We start from the raw sequence: 24,097 nt of genomic DNA, 5'->3' as shown, positions 1-24,097 counted from the left end.
TGGTTACAGAAGTACTGGCTCTGCATTCTCTCATCTCTCCCACCCGGCTGTTATCAGCTCCTATGCTGTAAGCAGAGTTGGTTACAGAAGTACTGGCCCTGCATTCTCTCATCTCTCCCACCCGGCTGTTATCAGCTCCTATGCTGTAAGCAGAGTTGGTTACAGAAGTACTGGCTCTGCATTCTCTCATCTCTCCCACCCGGCTGTTATCGGCTCCTATGCTGTAAGCAGAGTTGGTTACAGAAGTACTGGCTCTGCATTCTCTCATCTCTCCCACCCGGCTGTTATCGGCTCCTATGCTGTAAGCAGAGTTGGTTACAGAAGTACTGGCTCTGCATTCTCTCATCTCTCCCACCCGGCTGTTATCAGCTCCTATGCTGTAAGCAGAGTTGGTTACAGAAGTACTGGCTCTGCATTCTCTCATCTCTCCCACCCGGCTGTTATCAGCTCCTATGCTGTAAGCAGAGTTGGTTACAGAAGTACTGGCTCTGCATTCTCTCATCTCTCCCACCCGGCTGTTATCAGCTCCTATGCTGTAAGCAGAGTTGGTTACAGAAGTACTGGCTCTGCATTCTCTCATCTCTCCCACCCGGCTGTTATCAGCTCCTATGCTGTAAGCAGAGTTGGTTACAGAAGTACTGGCCCTGCATTCTCTCATCTCTCCCACCCGGCTGTTATCAGCTCCTATGCTGTAAGCAGAGTTGGTTACAGAAGTACTGGCCCTGCATTCTCTCATCTCTCCCACCCGGCTGTTATCAGCTCCTATGCTGTAAGCAGAGTTGGTTACAGAAGTACTGGCTCTGCATTCTCTCATCTCTCCCACCCGGCTGTTATCAGCTCCTATGCTGTAAGCAGAGTTGGTTACAGAAGTACTGGCTCTGCATTCTCTCATCTCTCCCACCCGGCTGTTATCAGCTCCTATGCTGTAAGCAGAGTTGGTTACAGAAGTACTGGCTCTGCATTCTCTCATCTCTCCCACCCGGCTGTTATCAGCTCCTATGCTGTAAGCAGAGTTGGTTACAGAAGTACTGGCTCTGCATTCTCTCATCTCTCCCACCCGGCTGTTATCAGCTCCTATGCTGTAAGCAGAGTTGGTTACAGAAGTACTGGCTCTGCATTCTCTCATCTCTCCCACCCGGCTGTTATCAGCTCCTATGCTGTAAGCAGAGTTGGTTACAGAAGTACTGGCCCTGCATTCTCTCATCTCTCCCACCCAGCTGTTATCAGCTCCTATGCTGTAAGCAGAGTTGGTTACAGAAGTACTGGCTCTGCATTCTCTCATCTCTCCCACCCGGCTGTTATCAGCTCCTATGCTGTAAGCAGAGTTGGTTACAGAAGTACTGGCTCTGCATTCTCTCATCTCTCCCACCCGGCTGTTATCAGCTCCTATGCTGTAAGCAGAGTTGGTTACAGAAGTACTGGCTCTGCATTCTCTCATCTCTCCCACCCGGCTGTTATCAGCTCCTATGCTGTAAGCAGAGTTGGTTACAGAAGTACTGGCCCTGCATTCTCTCATCTCTCCCACCCGGCTGTTATCAGCTCCTATGCTGTAAGCAGAGTTGGTTACAGAAGTACTGGCTCTGCATTCTCTCATCTCTCCCACCCGGCTGTTATCAGCTCCTATGCTGTAAGCAGAGTTGGTTACAGAAGTACTGGCTCTGCATTCTCTCATCTCTCCCACCCGGCTGTTATCAGCTCCTATGCTGTAAGCAGAGTTGGTTACAGAAGTACTGGCTCTGCATTCTCTCATCTCTCCCACCCGGCTGTTATCAGCTCCTATGCTGTAAGCAGAGTTGGTTACAGAAGTACTGGCTCTGCATTCTCTCATCTCTCCCACCCGGCTGTTATCAGCTCCTATGCTGTAAGCAGAGTTGGTTACAGAAGTACTGGCTCTGCATTCTCTCATCTCTCCCACCCGGCTGTTATCAGCTCCTATGCTGTAAGCAGAGTTGGTTACAGAAGTACTGGCTCTGCATTCTCTCATCTCTCCCACCCGGCTGTTATCAGCTCCTATGCTGTAAGCAGAGTTGGTTACAGAAGTACTGGCTCTGCATTCTCTCATCTCTCCCACCCGGCTGTTATCAGCTCCTATGCTGTAAGCAGAGTTGGTTACAGAAGTACTGGCTCTGCATTCTCTCATCTCTCCCACCCGGCTGTTATCAGCTCCTATGCTGTAAGCAGAGTTGGTTACAGAAGTACTGGCTCTGCATTCTCTCATCTCTCCCACCCGGCTGTTATCAGCTCCTATGCTGTAAGCAGAGTTGGTTACAGAAGTACTGGCTCTGCATTCTCTCATCTCTCCCACCCGGCTGTTATCAGCTCCTATGCTGTAAGCAGAGTTGGTTACAGAAGTACTGGCTCTGCATTCTCTCATCTCTCCCACCCGGCTGTTATCAGCTCCTATGCTGTAAGCAGAGTTGGTTACAGAAGTACTGGCTCTGCATTCTCTCATCTCTCCCACCCAGCTGTTATCAGCTCCTATGCTGTAAGCAGAGTTGGTTACAGAAGTACTGGCCCTGCATTCTCTCATCTCTCCCACCCAGCTGTTATCAGCTCCTATGCTGTAAGCAGAGTTGGTTACAGAAGTACTGGCCCTGCATTCTCTCATCTCTCCCACCCAGCTGTTATCAGCTCCTATGCTGTAAGCAGAGTTGGTTACAGAAGTACTGGCTCTGTATTCTCTCATCTCTCCCACCCAGCTGTTATCAGCTCCTATGCTGTAAGCAGAGTTGGTTACAGAAGTACTGGCTCTGCATTCTCTCATCTCTCCCACCCGGCTGTTATCAGCTCCTATGCTGTAAGCAGAGTTGGTTACAGAAGTACTGGCTCTGCATTCTCTCATCTCTCCCACCCGGCTGTTATCAGCTCCTATGCTGTAAGCAGAGTTGGTTACAGAAGTACTTGCTCTGCATTCTCTCATCTCTCCCACCCGGCTGTTATCAGCTCCTATGCTGTAAGCAGAGTTGGTTACAGAAGTACTGGCTCTGCATTCTCTCATCTCTCCCACCCGGCTGTTATCAGCTCCTATGCTGTAAGCAGAATTTGTTATAGAAGTACTGGCTCTGCATTCTCTCATCTCTCCCACCCGGCTGTTATCAGCTCCTATGCTGTAAGCAGAGTTGGTTACAGAAGTACTGGCTCTGCATTCTCTCATCTCTCCCACCCGGCTGTTATCAGCTCCTATGCTGTAAGCAGAGTTGGTTATAGAAGTACTGGCTCTGCATTCTCTCATCTCTCCCACCCGGCTGTTATCAGCTCCTATGCTGTAAGCAGAGTTGGTTACAGAAGTACTGGCTCTGCATTCTCTCATCTCTCCCACCCGGCTGTTATCAGCTCCTATGCTGTAAGCAGAGTTGGTTACAGAAGTACTGGCTCTGCATTCTCTCATCTCTCCCACCCGGCTGTTATCAGCTCCTATGCTGTAAGCAGAGTTGGTTACAGAAGTACTGGCCCTGCATTCTCTCATCTCTCCCACCCGGCTGTTATCAGCTCCTATGCTGTAAGCAGAGTTGGTTACAGAAGTACTGGCCCTGCATTCTCTCATCTCTCCCACCCGGCTGTTATCAGCTCCTATGCTGTAAGCAGAGTTGGTTACAGAAGTACTGGCTCTGCATTCTCTCATCTCTCCCACCCGGCTGTTATCAGCTCCTATGCTGTAAGCAGAGTTGGTTACAGAAGTACTGGCTCTGCATTCTCTCATCTCTCCCACCCGGCTGTTATCAGCTCCTATGCTGTAAGCAGAGTTGGTTACAGAAGTACTGGCTCTGCATTCTCTCATCTCTCCCACCCGGCTGTTATCAGCTCTTATGCTGTAAGCAGAGTTGGTTACAGAAGTACTGGCCCTGCATTCTCTCATCTCTCCCACCCGGCTGTTATCAGCTCCTATGCTGTAAGCAGAGTTGGTTACAGAAGCACTGGCTCTGCATTCTCTCATCTCTCCCACCCGGCTGTTATCAGCTCCTATGCTGTAAGCAGAGTTGGTTACAGAAGTACTGGCTCTGCATTCTCTCATCTCTCCCACCCGGCTGCTTTTTCATGCCAACCGGCTGGAAAAAAATTCTGAGGAGAACACTGGGACCTAAGACCAATAAGGTCAGAGGCTGATAGTATCACTGGAGATTGGCAGTAGGCATTCTGAAATCAGTATATCAGCGATAATATCGGTCAGTTCATTAGAGAGGGTGGGTTGTTGCCATTGTCTGGCTATATAGGATCTGGGTGGTTTGGCTATATGTTGGGCTAATCGATGCTGTGGAAATTTCCAACCCCAGGGCTCGTCCCCCAAGAGGAGGAGGAGGGGGTCAGATGGTATCGAAGTGCCCAATGATGTGTGGATGAGAGTGCTAACTTCAGCCCACTAACCTTTAGCAACAGGACAAAACCACCAAATATGGGCAAAGGAACCAATTTGGCCACAACCTCTGGAGCATCAGTTATTCCTGGAGGGCTCTATGGAATGAAGCCTATCTGGGGGAGATACAACCTATGGAGGAGTTGATAGTTGGTTTCAATGTGTGATGAGTAGCTGCTGCCCTTGGTCAGCGTCATACAACATTCAGCCCACCTGTGTGAAAGTAAATTGCCATCATTCTCCCAAGCAAGCATAGACTGGAGTCATTTCCAAGGGCTGGGAGATGATGGAATAGCGATGGGATAATAACCCACCCTCCAAGGGCTGCACATCACACCTCATAGTACATTGGTGGGGGAATCAGGGGCGGCAGTAGAATGGAAAGATTTCAGGAAATTATATATATGTGCGGCAGAGAGATATTCTGCGGGGGAGGGGGGGAGGTAAGCCACATGGGTCCGGAAGTGTTCCCAGGTAGGATTCTATCATTCACTATAAAGTGTTTAAAGTGAACCAGAGACGAAGCACCCTCATGTATTTTACCATATATATATCAGTGGGAACATTAGAGGAAACACCTACCCTGCTCTCTGTTTCATCCTTCACTGCTCAGCCTGCTTGTTATCAGCCCTGATAAAATCCCCGACTGAGCATTCAGTCTGGCTTTGCTCAGGAATCATTATAGCTGAGTCATTATAGCAGAGCCAGAAGGGGGCAGGCTTAGGCTTGAAAAGACATCAGAGGCGACAGACTCAGCTATGATTCCTGAGTAAAGCCAGACTGAATGCTCAGTGGGGAATTTTTATCAGGGCTGATAACAAGCAGGCTGAGCAGTGAAGGATGAAACAGAGAGCAGGGTAGGTGTTTTCTCTAATGTTCCCACTGATATATATGGTAAAATACATGAGGGTGCTTCGTCTCTGGTTCACTTTAAGGAAACTGTGGGACTTCCACCACATTAATGCCCCAACCTCCAGGCTGGGTGGTAAACAGGGATTCCCGAAGATGGGAGGAGAGCAGGGACCCGGGTTTGTAGACCTTTTATGAACTTAAAGGGAATCTGAAGTGAGAATAAACTTATGACATAATGAATTGCATGTGTAGTACAGCTAAGAAATAGAACATTAGTAGCAAAGAAAGAAGTCCTATATTGTTTCCAGTGCAGCAAGAGTTGAGAAACTTCAGTTGTTATCTATGCAAAAGAGCTTCTCTAAACTCCACGACCAAATTGGTTGCTGATTTTTGGAGCACTATACATCAAAGAAACAGTGACAGACAGCTTCAGATAAGGTTCACCGAGGAGACAAGTTCAAAGGCTCAGTAGCTCTGCAAACCACACTCTGTATTTTACACTATAAGACAGAGCAAACTGCAAATATGACAATATGATGCAATGCTATAAAAAATGCTATTGTAACGCTCTTACCTGTCAGCGGTTCCAGCGAGGGCTCAGGCAGCACTGGGCTGCTGCAGGATGCTTCCTCTTCCTATCGGCATCCCCAACACCCCTGCGGCTGTGACTCAGCATGGAAAGCTCTTACCTGTCAGCGATTCCAGCGAGGGCTCAGGCAGCACTGGGCTGCTGCAGGATGCTTCCTCTTCCTATCGGCATCCCCAACACCCCTGCAGCTGTGACTCAGCATGGAAAGCTCTTACCTGTCAGCGATTCCAGCGAGGGCTCAGGCAGCACTGGGCTGCTGCAGGATGCTTCCTCTTCCTATCGGCATCCCCAACACCCCTGCAGCTTTGACTCAGCATGGAAAGCTCTTACCTGTCAGCGGTTCCAGCGAGGGCTCAGGCAGCACTGGGCTGCTGCAGGATGCTTCCTCTTCCTATCGGCATCCCCAACACCCCTGCAGCTGTGACTCAGCATGGAAAGCTCTTACCTGTGAGGCGTTCCAGTGAGGACTCAGGCAGCACTGGGCTGCTGCAGGATGCTTCCTCTACCTATCGGCATCCCCAACACCCCTGCGGCTGTGACTCAGCATGGAAAGCTCTTACCTGTGAGGCGTTCCAGTGAGGGCTCAGGCAGCACTGGGCTGCTGCAGGAAGCTTCCTCTTCCTATTTCTGCAGCTGCATCCCCAACACCCCTGCAGCTGTGACTCAGCATGTAACGCTCTTACCTGTCAGCGGTTCCAGCGAGGGCTCAGGCAGCACTGGGCTGCTGCAGGATGCTTCCTCTACCTATCGGCATCCCCAACACCCTGCAGCTGTGACTCAGCATGGAAAGCTCTTACCTGTGAGGCGTTCCAGTGAGGGCTCAGGCAGCACTGGGCTGCTGCAGGAAGCTTCCTCTTCCTATTTCTGCAGCTGCATCCCCAACACCCCTGCAGCTGTGACTCAGCATGTAACGCTCTTACCTGTCAGTGGTTCCAGCAAGGGCTTAGGCAGCACTGGGCTGCTGCAGGATACTTCCTCTTCCTATCGGCATCCCCAACACCCCTGCAGCTGTGACTCAGCATGGGAAGCACTTACCTGTCAGCGGTTACAGCGAGGGCTCAGGCAGCACTGGGCTGCTGCAGGATGCTTCCTCTTCCTATCGGCATCCCCAACACCCCTGCAGCTGTGACTCAGCATGTAAAGCACTTACCTGTCAGCGATTCCAGCGAGGGCTCAGGCAGCACTGGGCTGCTGCAGGATGCTTCCTCTTCCTATCGGCATCCCCAGCACCCCTGCAGCTGTGACTCAGCATGGGAAGCTCTTACCTGTCAGTGGTTCCAGCGAGGGCTTAGGCAGCACTGGGCTGCTGCAGGATGCTTCCTCTTCCTATCGGCATCCCCAACACCCCTGCGGCTGTGACTCAGCATGGAAAGCTCTTACCTGTCAGCGGTTCCAGCGAGGGCTCAGGCAGCACTGGGCTGCTGCAGGATGCTTCCTCTACCTATCGGCATCCCCAACACCCCTGCGGCTGTGACTCAGCATGGAAAGCTCTTACCTGTGAGACGTTCCAGTGAGGGCTCAGGCAGCACTGGGCTGCTGCAGGATGCTTCCTCTTCCTATCGGCATCCCCAACACCCCTGCGGCTGTGACTCAGCATGGAAAGCTCTTACCTGTGAGGCGTTCCAGCGATGACTCAGGCAGCACTGGGCTGCTGCAGGAAGCTTCCTCTTCCTATTTCTGAAGCTGCATCCCCAGCACCCCTGCAGCTGTGACTCAGCATGTCTGTTCCTCCAGCCTCCCCAGGGGGATGCGCCCTTCCCAGAGCAGTTCTTATAGGTTGAGAAGGCGGGTCTAGTGGGTGTCAGCTGAGACACTGGTCAGCTGACACTTTTCTGCTGGAATCTTTGCTGATTGGCCAGTTCCTTTTCTGGGCTGGTCTGTGATCTTTCCCACCTGTATATAAGCTCTCTTCATTCAGTTACTCACTGCCTGTAATAGCAATCAGTACCCTGGTTTTGCTGGGCACTTTATCACTCTGTGATAATCATATTGTATTTCAATGTAACTTTCATTATTGTATTTCAATGCAATTGCCAGACTGACTTAGATACGACCTTAGCTTTACTGACCACTCCCTCGCCTAGCCCTTTGTACCGCAGCCATCTGATCTAACGTGTATGACCTTAGCCAGTTACCGGCTTCCCTTCTGCCTAGTCCTCTGTACTACAGCCTACTGATGTAATGTGTATGACTTTAGCCTGTTACTGACTACGATTCTGCCTAGTCCTCTGTTCTGCAGCCATCTGATCTATCGTGTATGTCCTTAGCCTGTTACCGACTCCGATTCAGCCTAGTCCTCTGTACTACAGCCATCTGATCTATCGTGTATGTCCTTAGCCTGTTACCGACTCCAATTCTGCCTAGTCCTCTGTACTGCAGCCATCTGATCTAACGTGTATGATCTTAGCCTGTTATCGACTCCAATTCTGCCTAGTCCTCTGTACTGCAGCCATCTGATCTATCGTGTATGTCCTTAGCCTGTTACTGACTCTGATTCTGCCTAGTCCTCTGTACTGCAGCCATCTGATTTAACGTGTATGATCCTAGCCTTTTACCGACTCCAATTCTGCCTAGTCCTCTGTACTGCAGCCATCTGATCTATCGTGTACGATCTTAGCCTGTTACCGACTCCCATTCTGCCTAGTCCTCTGTACTGCAGCCATCTGATCTAACGTGCATGACCTTAGCCTGTTACCGACTCCAATTCTGCCTAGTCCTCTGTACTGCAGCCATCTGATCTATCGTGTATGACCTTAGCCTGTTACCGACTCCCATTCTGCCTAGTCCGCTGTACTACAGCCATCTGATCTAACATGTATGATCTTAGCCTGTTACCGACTCCGACAGCTCTGGGTCCTATAGAGGAGAGGGGGGGCTCTGGGTCCTATAGAGGAGAGGGACGGCTCTGGGTCCTATAGAGGAGAGGGACGGCTCTGTGTCCTATAGAGAAGAGGGACGGCTCTGGGTCCTATAGAGGAGAGGGACGGCTCTGGGTCCTATAGAGGAGAGGGACGGCTCTGGGTCCTATAGAGCCTTTCCGTGCTCCTGCTGGTCTTCTCGTTCCCCTGCACACTTCTGTTTGAATATTCCGCCACGGGGGACATCGGCAGTCTTCAGAAGCGCTCTGACTCTTGAAGACCGGTGGCTCTGTACTGTGCACGTGCTTGAGAAAGGAGGACGCTCACGTGTGCGCAGTACAGAGCTGCCCGTCTTCGGAAGCCCGAGTGCTTGTGAAGAGAGCAGTCCACAACTGACTGGTTCTGCTAACAGGGGAGCCTGCGGGGGAACGCGGACATCGGGAGGAGAGCAGGAAGGCTCTGTAGGACCCAGAGGCTTCCCCAGGGCCGGATTTTTACTTTTTACCATCCAAGGCCAACTATACCATCTGTATGGTGATTTCTATGTGTGCCCCAATGAGAATTCTCCTTACTTTCCATCATTGGTGTCATAGACAATAGCAGTTTTAGTAATATGAATATAGATTATATGTTATGTTTTCCTGTTTTATGCTTGCCATCTTTTTTAATAACCACTTCAGCCTATCTGGACGAGTATATTCGTCCAGTGTCACTGTGAGCATGCATCACCAGTTTGTTACTAAATGAGGCCCATGTGATATCATTTTATCTGGGACGAGTTGTAGAATACATTGTGGGGTGTTTTAAAGCTTGGACCCAAAACACATGAGAAATGGGTAGGGACAAAGTCAATCCAACATAAAAAATCTAAACAAACTTGATTATAGTATTAGTATAGCTACACAAGACATATGGGGTAACATTTTAACCGTGATAAGTAGTAGAATAGATTTTAGGGTGATTTTGGGTTAATTGCTATATCTTGTGTAGTGTTTTTAGTAACAAACTGAATCAAAATCAATAAAAAAATGTGTATATATTTTATCAAAACCAAGACTTGTAAAATTAAAACAAAGTGAAAGAATATAATAGAAAATAACTAAATTGTTACCTTTGGAACTTGGCTTTTTAAATATGTATGCCATGAGGGTATATTGCTGCTATTTTTGCAAATAAGGTTGTGTAATCATCGATAGTGTATAATGAGAAAGCAAAAAACCACAAAACAGAAAAAGGACACCTTTATTTCCAAATACAATATTGTCACCATACATTATACTAGGAACATAATCTAAATATTGTAATAACCGGGATGGATACGCAAATACAATTTGTGGGTTTAACTTATAGTTAGCGCTGTTTATTGTAAAGCTATAATGGATGTAAATGGAGAAATATTGTTTTTTCCCTGATTTTCCCTTTAAAATGCATAGACAATAAAGTATTTACTAAATAAAAATATTGCTCACTAAAAGCCTAATTTGTCCTGAAAAAAATATATACATAGATCATTTAGGTGTGATAAGTAGTAATAAAGTTATTGGCAAATGAATGGGAGCAGCGCTGAGATGTGAAAATTGCTCTCGTCCTGAAGTGGTTAATGATGGATTCATTGTGTCACTATGAAAGTTAGGTTGTGTTTTTTATTTTAAAAAATGCTTCAGGCTCCCTGTAAGAGATTCCCAGACAGGAAGTGAAGGGTCAGTGGTGAGACAGTTTTACACTTAGCAGGGGAGATAGAGGGGGGATCACTGTAAGGCTGGAAATGTGATGGGAGCGAGCAGATCATATTCTATCTGGGCCCATAGGGGGCGTTATGTTCTGAATGCATCTGTGATGACTGAGCCATCTGTGCAGCTCGATAGAAGCTAAATAGATCAGAAACACCAAGGCGCCCCCCCCTTCCCCGGCCCGATTCCAGGTCATAGTTTTTTGTCCAGTTCTACTCCTTTGATTATTTCTGATATATTTGAAAATGGCTTGTTGCAGATCTTTAAGCGATTTCTGTGTGACCTGTCAAATATCTTATTGATAATGATTATTGACTACTTAAAGGGACCAGCCTAAAAGTCGACTTAACCACTTAACGACCGCCTAACGCCGATAGGCATCGGCGGGTCGTTAGTGGTATAGCATGGAAACGGCCGCTCGATCGAGCGGCCTTTCCATGCCAGTTCACGGAGGCTGTCTCCGTGAACAGCCGGAGAGCCGCCGATCGTGGCTCTCCGGCGAAATGTAAACACGCGGGGAAGAAATCCCTGCTGTTTACATCACACGGCGCTGCTGCGCAGCAGCGCCGTGACGTAGATCGGCGATCCCCGGCCTCTGATTGGCCGGGGATCGCCGGCATCTGATAGGCCGTAATGTCCTGCGCATTACGGCTGAAGAGGGAGAGGGAGGTGAGCGGAGGGAGGGCGGAAATGGCTGCGGAGGGGGGCTTTGAGGAGCCCCCCCGCCGAATGAACAGCGCCGGCGGCGATCAGACCCCCCCAGCAGGACATCCCCCTAGTGGGGAAAAAAGGGGGGAAGGCTGATCGCCCGGCCACAATCCTGATCAGTGCTGCGGGCTGTAGAGCCCCCGCAGCACTGATCATTAGAAAAACCCCTGGTCCTTAAGTGGTTAAGATAGGAAGTAGCGGATTCGTAGCTCACTATAAACAGAATTTTATAGTTTAAAAGGTTTACCTCTGGAAAAATGCAACCCTCATCAGTTGAATGTTATAAAGGTATATTGATATAAAAAGTAGATACAGTGTATACAGTATATATATATATATATATATATATATATATATATATATATATATATATATATATATATATATATATATATATATATATATACAGGAATATACGTCTCTGCAGTTGTTCATTATCTGATATACATTTTTAAAGTTCCCTTAGTGAAACAAGTCCATATCAGTATAGCTACTCTCCTTCTGTAGGTTTTATCCTCCATCGATAATTGTTGTCTCGAGATTGTACAGTGTATGGTGCACACAAATATAGCTTTATCCTTAGGAATGGTATATAGAGTTCTATTCTGATATAAAAAAAACTTTAAGTAGACATATCTTAGGCCCCCTGCACACTGCCAATCAGATTTGCGATTCCGATTTGCGTTTACAATTTGTGATTCCGATTTTCCCTGCACGCTATCAAAATAAGAAGAAAAGCGCAGCATGCAGTACCGACTAAAAATAGCAAATCGGAATCGCATGTAAAGTCGCGTCAAAAGCGCAAATTGGAATTGCATGCCATGTGCAAGAGGCCTTAATCAAACAAAGCTGGCTAGTTGTCTCTAAGCTTTCAATTGCATTTAAATAGTAATGCTTACTGATTGGTTTATAAAAAATGACATAAAAAAGATATCTAAAACTATGAAATTGTTGAAGTTTTGAAATGACAAGTCCTTAACGTTTATATACGCTATTGTCAATAAATCACCAAGAATAATGCATATTACCTCTCTTGGGTTCTAGAATCCCAGTGGAAGGCAGACCCTCTTTCAGCTGGGCCTCAGTAGAGTTTTCAGGCGTAATGATAAGATATACCAGCCTGACAGGCGTCTTTATAATGAATGTTTCTGAGATGGAGTCTTTTCGGGGATTTTATAGTGACGCACAATTAGGGATGGAACGGTATGAAATTCCGCAGTATGATAACCATCTAAAAAAATACCGCAGTATAATGATGGTATCACGGTATACGGTATTATACAATGATTTGGACTTGGCCCCCCCTTACATTACACAATGTGCCCCCCACCCCAGTATGGTAGCCAGATGTGCCCCACTCCCTCAGCATAGATATGATTGAGCCGCCAGGAGATTTGGGCGCAGGGTACAGCTGTAAAACAGCTCACCCAGCTCCTGCAAATGTCCTGGTGGTGGTAAATGCTATTCCCCCTCCAGGTTACCATGGATAATGGTAAAAGATGTGATTCGGCTTCCAGCTATTGCTGGCAGCCGAATTACAGTGTCTTTATAGTAATTTGTGCTCTGGCTTTTGATGGCGCCCAAATTACTCACTGAGCGTTGCTATAGCCGTATTCCTATTATGACGACACTGGTTGCGCCCAAATCTCCTGCGCTGTTTTTACAGAGCTTCACTCCCACACCCCCCCCCCCCCCCCCTTATGATAGCCAGGTATAGGTGCCCCCAGTATAAGTAGCCAGTAATAGGTAACCAAAGTATAGGTAGCCAGGAATAGGTGTAGCCAGTAATAGGTGGCCGCAGTATAGGTAGCCAGGGATAGGTAAAGCCAGTAATAGGTGGCCGCAGTATAGGTAGCCAGGGATAGGTGTAGCCAGTAATAGGTGGCCGCAGTATAGGTAGCCAGGGATAGGTGTAGCCAGTAATAGGTGGCCACAGCATAGGTAGCCAGGGATAGGTGTAGCTAGTAGTAGGTGCTCGCAGCATAGGTAGCCAGGGATAGGTAAAGCCAGTAATAGGTGGCCGCAGTATAGGTAGCCAGGGATAGGTGTAGCCAGTAATAGGTGGCCGCAGTATAGGTAGCCAGGGATAGGTGTAGCCAGTAGTAGGTGGCCGCAGTATAGGTAGCCAGGGATAGGTGTAGCCAGTAATAGGTGGCCGCAGTATAGGTAGCCAGGGATAGGTAAAGCCAGTAATAGGTGGCCGCAGTATAGGTAGCCAGGGATAGGTGTAGCCAGTAATAGGTGGCCGCAGCATAGGTAGCCAGGGATAGGTGTAGCCAGTAATAGGTGGCCGCAGTATAGGTAGCCAGGGACAGGTGTAGCCAGTATTAGGTGGCCACAGTATAGGTAGTCAGGGATAGGTGTAGCCAGTAATAGGTGGTTGCAGCATAGGTAGCCAGGGATAGGTGTAGCCAGTAATAGGTGGCTGCAGGATAGGTAGCCAGGGATAGGTGTAGCCAGTAATAGGTGGCCGCAGCATAGGTAGCCAGGGATAGGTGTAGCCAGTAGTAGGTGGCCGCAGCATAGGTAGCCAGGGATAGGTGTAGCCAGTAATAGGTGGCTGCAGGATAGGTATAGCCAGGGATAGGTGTAGCCAGTAGTAGGTGGCCGCAGTATAGGTAGCCAGGGACAGGTGTAGCCAGTAATAGGTGTCCACAGTATAGGTAGCCAGGGATAGGTATAGCCAGTAATAGGTGGCCGCAGTATAGGTAGCCAGGGATAGGTGTAGCCAGTAGTAGGTGGCCGCAGTATAGGTAGCCAGGGATGGGTATAGCCAGTAATAGGGGGCCACAGTATAGGTAGTCAGGGATAGGTGTAGCCAGTAATAGGGGGCCACAGTATAGGTAGTCAGGGATAGGTATAGCCAGTAATAGGGGGCCACAGTATAGGTAGTCAGGGATAGCTGTAGCCAATAATAGGTGGCCGCAGTATAGGTAGCCAGGGATAGGTAAAGCCAGTAATAGGGGGCCACAGTATAGGTAGCCAGGGATAGATATAGCCAGTAATAGGGGGCCGCAGTATAGGTAGCCAGGGATAGGTATAGCCAGTAATAGGGGGCCACAGTATAGGTAGCCAGGGATAGGTATAGCCAGTAATAGGGGGCCGCAGTATAGGTAGCCAGGAATAGGTGTAGCCAGTAATAGGGGGCCGCAGTATAGGTAGCCAGGGATAGGTAAAGCCAGTAATAGGGGGCCACAGTATAGGTAGCCAGGGATAGGTATAGCCAGTAATAGGGGGCCACAGTATAGGTAGCCAGGGATAGGTATAGCCAGTAATAGGGGGCCGCAGTAGAGGTAGCCAGGAATAGGGGTAGCTAGTAATAGGTGGCCGCAGTATAGGTAGCCACAGCATGGGCAACCAGGAATAGGTGCAGCCAGTAATTGGTGACCGGAGTATAGGTAGCCAGGGATAGGTGTAGCCAATAGTAGGTGGCCACAGCATAGGTAGCCAGGGATCGGTGTAGCCGGTAATAGGTGGCTGCAGCATAGGTAGCCAGGGATAGGTGTAGCCGGTAATAGGTGGCCGCAGAATAGGTAGCCAGGGATAGGTGTAGCCAGTAATAGGTGGCTGCAGCATAGGCAGCCAGGGATAGGTGTAGCCAGGGATAGGTGAAGCCAGTATAGAGAGACACATGGGGGGACGCAGCGGCAGGGTAAACAAATACTTGCCGGGGATGCTGTACTTGCTTCTTTCATCTTCCTGTCCTTGCGTTCCATCTCCATGGAGCGATGTTACAGGGGGATGGAACGCAAGAACAGGAAGGAGGAAGTAGTAATACACATGCGCAGGACCAGCTGGCAAGTGAGTATTTCTTTCACCCCGCCGCTGCGTCGTGGTAAAACCAGGTTGTGCACGGTATTATCACCATGCACAATCAAACCGCGGTATACAATCATACTGGTACACCGCGGCAACCCTGCGCACAATAATCATACCTAGTTTGTACTTTCACAAAATTGCGACATTTTTAACTCTCAGGATATCTGAGCAGATATATATATATATATATATATATATATATATATATATATATATATATTTTATACTGTATATAATTTCACTTGGCTTATTTAACATGAACTTCCATCTTTTTTAATCAAAATGACATTAATAAACATTTTAACTCTTATGACCTTTATCTAGATCTGATACTCGTAATTGGAGTGAGGTAAGCCAAGGTATCAGTATGTTTATTCTAGGAAGCTGGTAGGTACATCATTCATTGACAGGGATTTTCTGTACATCATCGGTATGTCACATGGTTTCATCACATGGTTATTGTTTTCTTTCATGCTAAAATATATAGGAAGCAAACTTATTTACCTTAATATACAAGTCCATTAATGATCAACTCATTAACCACTTTACCTCCAGCGGTGCGGATTTCTCCGTACCTTTTTCCACCCTGTTAACACCAAGGGGCGGAGAAATCCGCACCTGACGCCGCTCCCGCTCGCTTGTCCGCGTGCCCCCACGCTCGTGCACGTCGCCGCCCGCTCGCCCGGAGATCAATGAACGGGTAAAACCGTTCCCGTTTGTTGATCCAAGCCCCCGCAATGATCAGCTGCTTCTACGAGAAGCAGCGTGATCATTGTGGGAAAAAAAAAAGTTTCCCAGCCTCATAACACTTCCTGCAAGCGTCCTTCTGGTCACTTGCAGGACGCATAAACAAAAAGTTACTGTGGCCATCTTGTGGCCAAATAGTAAAACCACACCCTAAGGCATTTTTCCTATACAAATACATTAGTTATACACTAAAAATTAACTCATTACCTCCCACACTCACTAATTTATTTATTTATTTTTGTAATTAAAAAAAAAAAATTACAATAAAAAAAATACATAAATAGTTACCTTAGGGACTGAACTTTTTAAATATTTACGTCAAGAGGGTATAACACTGTTACTTTATAAACTGCGGGCTTGTAATTAGGGATGGATGCAAAACTGAAAAAAATGCACCTTTATTCCCAAATAAAATATTGGCACCAAACATTGTGATAGGGACATAATTTAAACGGTTTTATAACCTTGACAAATGGGCAAATACATTTCATGGGTTTTAATTACAGTAGCATGCATTATTTAAAAACTATAAAGGCCGAAACCTGAAAAATAATAATTTTTTTCCCCACATTTTTTCCTATTTTCCCATTAAAACACATTTAGAATAAAAAAATTCTTGGCATAATGTCCCACCTAAGGAAAGCGTAATTGGTGGTGAAAAAAACAAGATATAGTTTATTTCATTGTGATAAGTAATGATAAAGTTATTGGTGAATGAATGGAAGGAGCGCTGAAAGGTGAAAATTGCTCTGGTGCTCAAGGGGTAAAACCCCTCAGTGGTGAAGTGGTTAATGAATAACTCTATGATCACTATACATGATTAACATATAACAGCGTTTAGCAGGCTTAGCTTCTGCGGTGTATATATCTGATGGTCAGGTCTTGCTAAGCAGGCATTGCAGCAAGAAATGAGTCAAATCTGAACATTTCTCCAGTGCTTATCTTAATATAAACATACCGTATATACTCGAGTATAAGCCGTGGTTTTGGGACCAAAACAGTGGCCCAAAAGTGGGGGTCTCGGCTTATACTGGAGTCGCAGCCAAGAAGAGTAAACCTCTGAGTGCCTCTACCATATGTGCAGATCAGTGCAGTAACATTTGTGTCCCCCCGATGGGGGTATCATAACGTGCGGGATTATGATGTTGATTTCTGTATCTACCCCCACAAGGGCATTTGGTTTTTGGCTGCCCCCGCCAGAGCAGAGCAGTGTGTGCATTTGGTTTTGAATGCCTGCTGCCCCCGCTTTGCCCTAGTAAAGACACACTGTGTCAACAGTTCAAGTAACTGGAAATGTTAGTACAGGTAAGTTACATTTATTAAGGTTCTCCTGACTGACTGTACAGTGGGGAGTATTTATACCGGTTGCCTTTCCTACCCCCGGCTTATACTCGGGTCAGTCATTTTTTCTGTTTTTAATGGTAAAAGTTGGGGGGTTGGCTTATACTCGCGTATATACGGTAGCCTTGTACAGGGAACAGACAAGCTTGCCGTGGAAATGAAACATAAAGGATTACTCTAACCAATTATCCAGCTCTGATTAAAGAATAACTCTGCTTAGTTCTACTGGCATAAAATCTTGAAATTCCTGCAAATAATTTGCAGAACATTTTTAAACATATAATCAACTTAAATCAAGATGGAGATTATCATTTCTCTGCATTAATATGAGATTTTCTGGCAGACCGATATTGGCAGAGTTGCACAGTCACGCGACCGGGAATTGGAGCGCAGCGTGAGGCGCGCCGTGGGATGCAATAAAGCAGACGCATCCTGGGTAAGTTAACCCTCCCTCACCCGCTCGCTCAGGTGCAGTAATTATCTGGATGTAATCCAAATGAAACCCATTCAGATCTCATCCGGAGCTCCTCCCTGCCCTCTAATACCAGTCTTGGGCAAAGCAGCAGTCATGTACTCCCAATCTATGGTGTCAAAGGCCTTCTCCATGTCAAGTGAGGCTAGAGTTACATTGTCAGGGGCCTGTCTTAGGGAAATAAGCCCAGCCTGATCCTTGTGTATGAGGGGTTAAGGATTGTATTTAGTCTAGAAACAAGAATGGAGGTGAATAACTGGTGGTCATAGCGGAGGGGGGAGCAGGCAGAGCAAAGTTTCCACTTACCTGCCTGGATCCTGAACACAGCTTCTATCTTCATCCTGCCTCAGCGTGCGTCACATTGGTAAGAGCTCACCCTGTGATGACATGTGGTTATGTCATCACAGGGGACGCTGTTACCATAACGACAGAGACCGGGACAGGATGAAGATAGAAGCTGTGTACAGGATCCAGGCAGGTAATTGGAAACTGCCTGCTCCCCCTCTGCTATGTCCACACTCCTGGGGCCGCACCACCTGCACACCCACCGATAGCAGCAGAGCAAGGCCCCCCTTAGTGTGAGACCCCAAACGGGGGCGTGACTCACCTGTATGCTGGTGGTGCCTCTGCCGCCATCCTGCATATACTCGGGGCATCTACCTATCTAACCTATACTGCGTGCACTTACCTATCTAACCTATACTGCGTGCACTTACCTATCTAACCTATACTGGGGGAACCTACCTATCTAACCTATACTGGGGGCACCTACCTATCTAACCTATACTGGGAGAACCTACCTATCTAACCTATACTGGGGGCACCTACCTATCTAACCTATACTGGGGGACACCTACCTATCTAACCTATACTGGGGGAACCTACCTATCTAACCTATACTGGGGGCACCTTCCTATCTAACCTATACTGGGGCACCTACCTATCTAGCCTATACTCAGGGCGCCTACCTATGTAACCTATACTGGCACCTACCTATCTAACCTATACTGCGTGCACTTACCTATCTAACCTATACTGGGGGAACCTACCTATCTAACCTATACTGCGTGCACTTACCTATCTAACCTATACTGGTAGCACCTACCTATCTAACCTATACTGGGGGCACCTACCTATGTAACCTATACTCAGGGCGCCTACCTATGTAACCTATAGTCAGGGCGCATACCTATCTAGCCTATACTTTATGCACCTACCTATCTAACCTATACTGGGGCACCTACCTATCTAACCTATACTGGGGGCACCGACCTATCTAACCTATACTGCGTGCACTTACCTATCTAACCTATACTGGTAGCACCTACCTATCTAACCTATACTGGGGGCACCTACCTATCTAACCTATACTGGGGCATCTACCTATCTAACCTATACTGAGGGGTACCTACATATTTAACCTATACTGCATGCACCTACCTATCTAACCTGTACTGTGTGCACTTACCTATCTATCCTATACTGTGGGCACCTATCTATCTAACTCAGCCTTTCTCAGCCTTTCTACCCTGGAGGAACCCTGCAAATACATTTTTAATCTCAAGGAACCCCTGCAAACAATGTTTTGATCTCGAGGAACCCCTACATTTATTTTGCAGTCTTTAAAAGTATGGGTGGCTGTTTATTTCACTACCCCCTATTACACTACCACTCATACTGTCTACTGACCCCCCAATTTAGTGCTTCTTGGTACAGTACCACCTATTATAATGTGCTCTATTATACTTCCTCCACGATGGGGGAAAATGCCAAGGAAACCCTGCAGAGTCCTCAAGGAACCCTGGTTGAGAAAGCCTGATCTAACTTATACTGGAGGCAACTATATGGGCTACCTATACTGGGGGGACCCATAGCTGGCTACCTATACTGTGGCCACCTATTCCTGTCTCAACGTTGGGGGTGCATTTTACGCCCTCGCCCTGGGTGCAATTTAGCCTAGAAACTGCTAGTATTTGGCTCCACCCACATCATGCTTTGGCCTTGCCCATTTTCACAGCGCAGCTTTGTTTTGTGGTGGGACTACCCATTTTTTGCACACCACTTCTTTCATGGATGGGGGTCCCAAGTTATGGACTGCTTGGGGCCACCAAAACCTTAGCTGCACTCCTGACTGAAAACAGCTGTTACTATCTAGATGACTCATCAGAGGGAGAGATATAACCAGGTACAATCTGCAGAAGGAAAAAAAAGGCTGCAATTCTCATATTATCCATAAGATGGTGATCACAGTTATACCAAGACAGGAAGTAGTGTTTGGCATAGAAAGGAAGTTGGGGGTTAGAGTTGAAGTGGGAGGGAGTGAAGGGAAGCCATTGTTGGAACTAGAAGCAGAGGAGGTAATAAGATACGTGGAGATATTTGTGACTTTCCATCTCTCTGGTGAAGCCCAAATTCTTTATAACGTGTCATCTTTCCACCATCTATCTCACCATGGACCAAGGGCAGCATAGACAAGACCACCAGGACCTCTACCATGATGCCAGGATGGTGAATCAGCTATCCCCCACATCACCGGGTAAGAGGAGGCATTAATGTAATGTAGAGGAGAGAGCAGTGTGTGGGGTTCACCTAGATCCCCCATCATCTGATAAATACAGACAATCTTTTCAGTCAATGTGTGTGTTTCCTACAGATTTATCCAGTAACAGAAACCCACCAGAGAGATGTACAGGTCCTCTTTATTCCCAGGATTGTCCACAGGAAGATCCCACCATCCCTCACCATTATCAGGTAGGTGGGACTGAAACTCAAGATTTTTGTTCTGCATAGTCTCAGCTTGCTAATAATCATTTGTGTAAGATGTATGCGATAATTTATTCACTTAGGGTGAAGAACTAATTTGCGTAAAAGTTGAAATTAAAGAGGAAGAAGAAGAGACGTATGTGAGGAGTGATCAGCAGTCTATGAAGGAGGGTGACATGATGAGGACATGTAAAGAGGAAGAGAAAGAGACGTATGTGAGGAGTGATCAGCAGACTATGGAGGAGGGTGACATGATGAGGACATGTAAAGAGGAAGAAGAGACGTATGTGAGGAGTGATCAGCAGTCTATGGAGGAGGGTGACATGATGAGGACCTATAAAGAGGAAGAGAAAGAGACGTATGTGAGGAGTGATCAGCAGTCTATGGAGGAGGGTGACATGATGAGGACAATTAAAGAGGAAGAAGAAGAGACGTATGTGAGGAGTGATCAGCAGTCTATGGAGGAGGGTGACATGATGGTGAAAATTAAAGAAGAAGATGATGATGGCACCTATGATTTCAGTGGCCAGCAGTGTAAAAAGGAGGATATAATGATGGTGACAATTAAGGAGGAAGATCTTTTTAAAGACAAAGAAAGAAGTAAGGAAAAATACACAGTAATTACCTTATATTCATCATTGCTGCTTTACCATACACAGATACACAGGGGGGGGGGGGGGGTGACTTAGTGTTACTAGTCTGTAATAAGCGGATAATGGTCACTGTACATTACTGTACACAGACTGGTTACAGTAGGGGTGACTTAGTGTTACTGGCCTGTAATAAGCTGATAATGGTCACTGTACATTACTGTACACAGATTGGTCACAGTACGGGTGACTTAGTGTTACCGGCCTGTAATAAGCTGATAATGGTCACTGTACATTACTGTACACAGATTGGTCACAGTAGGGGTGACTTAGTGTTTCCGGCCTGTAATAAGCTGATAATGGTCACTGTACATTACTGTACACAGATTGATCACGGTAGGGGGTGACTTAGTGTTACTGGCCTGTAATAAGCTGATAATGGTCACTGTACATTACTGTACACAGATTGGTCACAGTAGGGGTGACTTAGTGTTACTGGCCTGTAATAAGCTGATAATGGTCACTGTACATTACTGTACACAGATTGGTCACAGTAGGGGTGACTTAGTGTTACCGGCCTGTAATAAGTTGATAATGGTCACTGTACATTACTGTACACAGATTGATCACGGTAGGGGGTGACTTAGTGTTACTGGCCTGTAATAAGCTGATAATGGTCACTGTACATTACTGTACACAGATTGGTCACAGTAGGGGTGACTTAGTGTTACTGGCCTGTAATAAGCTGATAATGGTCACTGTACATTACTGTACACAGTTTGGTCACAGTAGGGGTGACTTAGTGTTACCGGCCTGTAATAAGCTGATAATTGTCACTGTACATTACTGTACACAGATTGGTCACAGTAGGGGTGACTTAGTGTTACTGGCCTGTAATAAGCTGATAATGGTCACTGTACATTACTGTACACAGTTTGGTCACAGTAGGGGTGACTTAGTGTTACCGGCCTGTAATAAGCTGATAATAGTCACTGTACATTACTGTACACAGATTGGTCACAGTAGGGGTGACTTGGTGTTATCGGCCTGTAATAAGCTGATAATGGTCACTCTACATTACTGTACACAGATTGGTCACAGTAAAGGGTGACTTAGTGTTACTGGCCTGTAATAAGCTGATAATAGTCACTGTACATTACTGTACACAGATTGGTCACAGTAGGGGTGACTTAGTGTTACTGGCTTGTAATAAGCTGATAATAGTCACTGTACATTACTGTACACAGATTGGTCAAAGCAGGAGTGACTTAGTGTTACCGGCCTGTAATAAGCTGATAATGGTCGCTGTACATTACTGTATACAGATTGGTCACAGTTGGGGTGACTTAGTGGTACTGGCCTGTAATAAGCTGATAATTTTTACTGTACATTACTGAACACAGTTTGGTCACAGTAGGGGGTGACTTAGTGTTACTGGCCTGTAATAAGCAGATAATGGTCACTGTACATTACTGTACACAGATTGGTCTCAGTAAGGGTGACTTAGTGTTACCGGCCTATAATAAGCTGATAATGGTCACTGTACATTACTGTACACAGATTGGTCACAGTAGGGATGACTTAGTGTTACTGGCCTGTAATAAGCTGATAATGGTCACTGTGCATTACTGTACACAGATTGGTCGCAGTAGGGGGTGACTTAGTGTTACCAGCCTGTAATAAGCTGATAATGGTCACTGTACATTACTGTACACAGATTAGTCACAGTAGGGGTGACTTAGTGTTACTGGCCTGTAATAAGCTGATAATGGTCACTGTACATTGCTGTACACAGATTGGTCACAGTAGGGGTGTCTTGGTGTTACCGGCCTGTAATAAGCTGATAATGGTCACTGTACATTACTGTACACAGATTGGTCACAGTAGGGGGTGACTTATGTATTGGAGTATGTATGTATGTGGCTGCTTTCACAGTGGGACGTTACAGGCGCACGTTAGTGCAGCCTGTCATGCAGCCCAACTCACAGCAATGAAAAATCAATGGGCTGTTCACAGTGCCCACGTTGCTGTTACAGGGTAACGCTGCACGTTGTGGGAAAGTGCAGCGTGCTGGGCGTTATACACGGCTTTAACCGCATTAGACTCTGTGCACATTCTCAGGAAGTTGTTTTTTTTTTTTAATGTGGGAGAGGAGGCGGGGAGAGTCCGCTGTTGTAGCCAGCCACATGACTACTTAATATTTACTGCACTGCAGTGTTTACTTCCTGGAGCGGCCGCTGATTGGCTGGCGGGACCACGTGATGCGAAGTGCTCCGATCACGTAGTTTCCGCAGCGCATAAGACAAAAAAGGCGCATCAAGAGCTGCTTAATGCAGCTCTAGGTAGCGTCCTCCTCGAACACCACCAGGCGTTGCGTTAGGGGCGCGTTATGCGCCCTATAACATCCCCGGAAACGCAACGTCCTGGTGAGAAAGAGGCCTTTATGTATATCCAGCTACAGAAGTATTAGTGGTTGGGGATCTCCATGACATAAATGGAGAATTCCTCCACCTCGCAGCTCCTATAATTTAGTGTTGTGTAACGTCACAGTATCTTTATTTGCACAATTGGGGACAAGAGAGAGGTAAAGGGACATTACAAGGGGCATATGAGTGACACGAGGATACAATGGTAATAAGAATGTGTAAGTGACACCACATTGCTCTACAAACATAACACAGATCTCTTGCTATAAGTACATAGAGGTCTGTTGTCACAGGAGTAACACATTGCTGCCATTGTCTCATCAAGCTCTACAATTTACTGCTTTCCATGTGTGGCCAATGCTTTAGCTGTAGGGAGGGGCAGTGACTAGCAAATCACTCTGACTTGTATGCAAATATAATGCAAATCATATGCAGATAACCAAACTGTCATGAAATGCTTTTTATTGGCTTAATTTCAAGCCACATAAAATCTCCTTGCAAGGCAAAGTTATTGACGTGTGATTGGCGGTATCGATGGACGAACATCACATGCTTTCCTAAACTTTTGTGAAAATTTCCAAACCAACCATTTGCAGCGAACTCCATAGACTTTAATGGGCAGGTGAACGTCTAAAACTTTCAGGGCATTTCTGCAGCCTCAATTTCTTTAAAAAAGTGTAGAAAGTGTCCCCAAACCCAGGCAGTGCACGGCGGAGGAGGATCAGGTGTGAAATAGTCACCCAAAAAAATATGTATTTTGCACAAAAGCTTTTATTTTCAAAGAAATGTTAGCAGCTGTTAAATTTAGCGGTTAGGAGAAGATTGGGTACAAGAGGAACTTTGTTTTTCAA

At 46.7% G+C, this 24,097-nt stretch overlaps 2 protein-coding genes across 2 annotated transcripts in view; both read left to right on the top strand.

The window, feature by feature from the left end:
* The window catches only part of LOC137535589 (zinc finger protein 585A-like), a 65,366-nt gene that overhangs the window by 37,214 nt on the left and 4,055 nt on the right, over positions 1-24,097 (top strand). The gene's annotated exons all lie outside the window — the stretch shown is intronic.
* LOC137535572 (zinc finger protein 605-like) overlaps positions 20,753-24,097 on the top strand; it is a 67,945-nt gene continuing 64,600 nt past the window's right edge. Inside the window, exon 1 of the mRNA XM_068257422.1 lies at positions 20,753-20,830. The gene's annotated coding sequence lies outside the window, so the exon portion shown is untranslated. The remainder of the gene's footprint in view (positions 20,831-24,097) is intronic.

The sequence above is a fragment of the Hyperolius riggenbachi genome, chromosome 10 (assembly GCF_040937935.1).
Source record: "Hyperolius riggenbachi isolate aHypRig1 chromosome 10, aHypRig1.pri, whole genome shotgun sequence".
NCBI lineage: Eukaryota > Metazoa > Chordata > Amphibia > Anura > Hyperoliidae > Hyperolius > Hyperolius riggenbachi.
The sequence above is the reverse complement of the archived record's forward strand: the minus strand, read 5'-3'. Positions and strand labels throughout refer to the sequence as shown.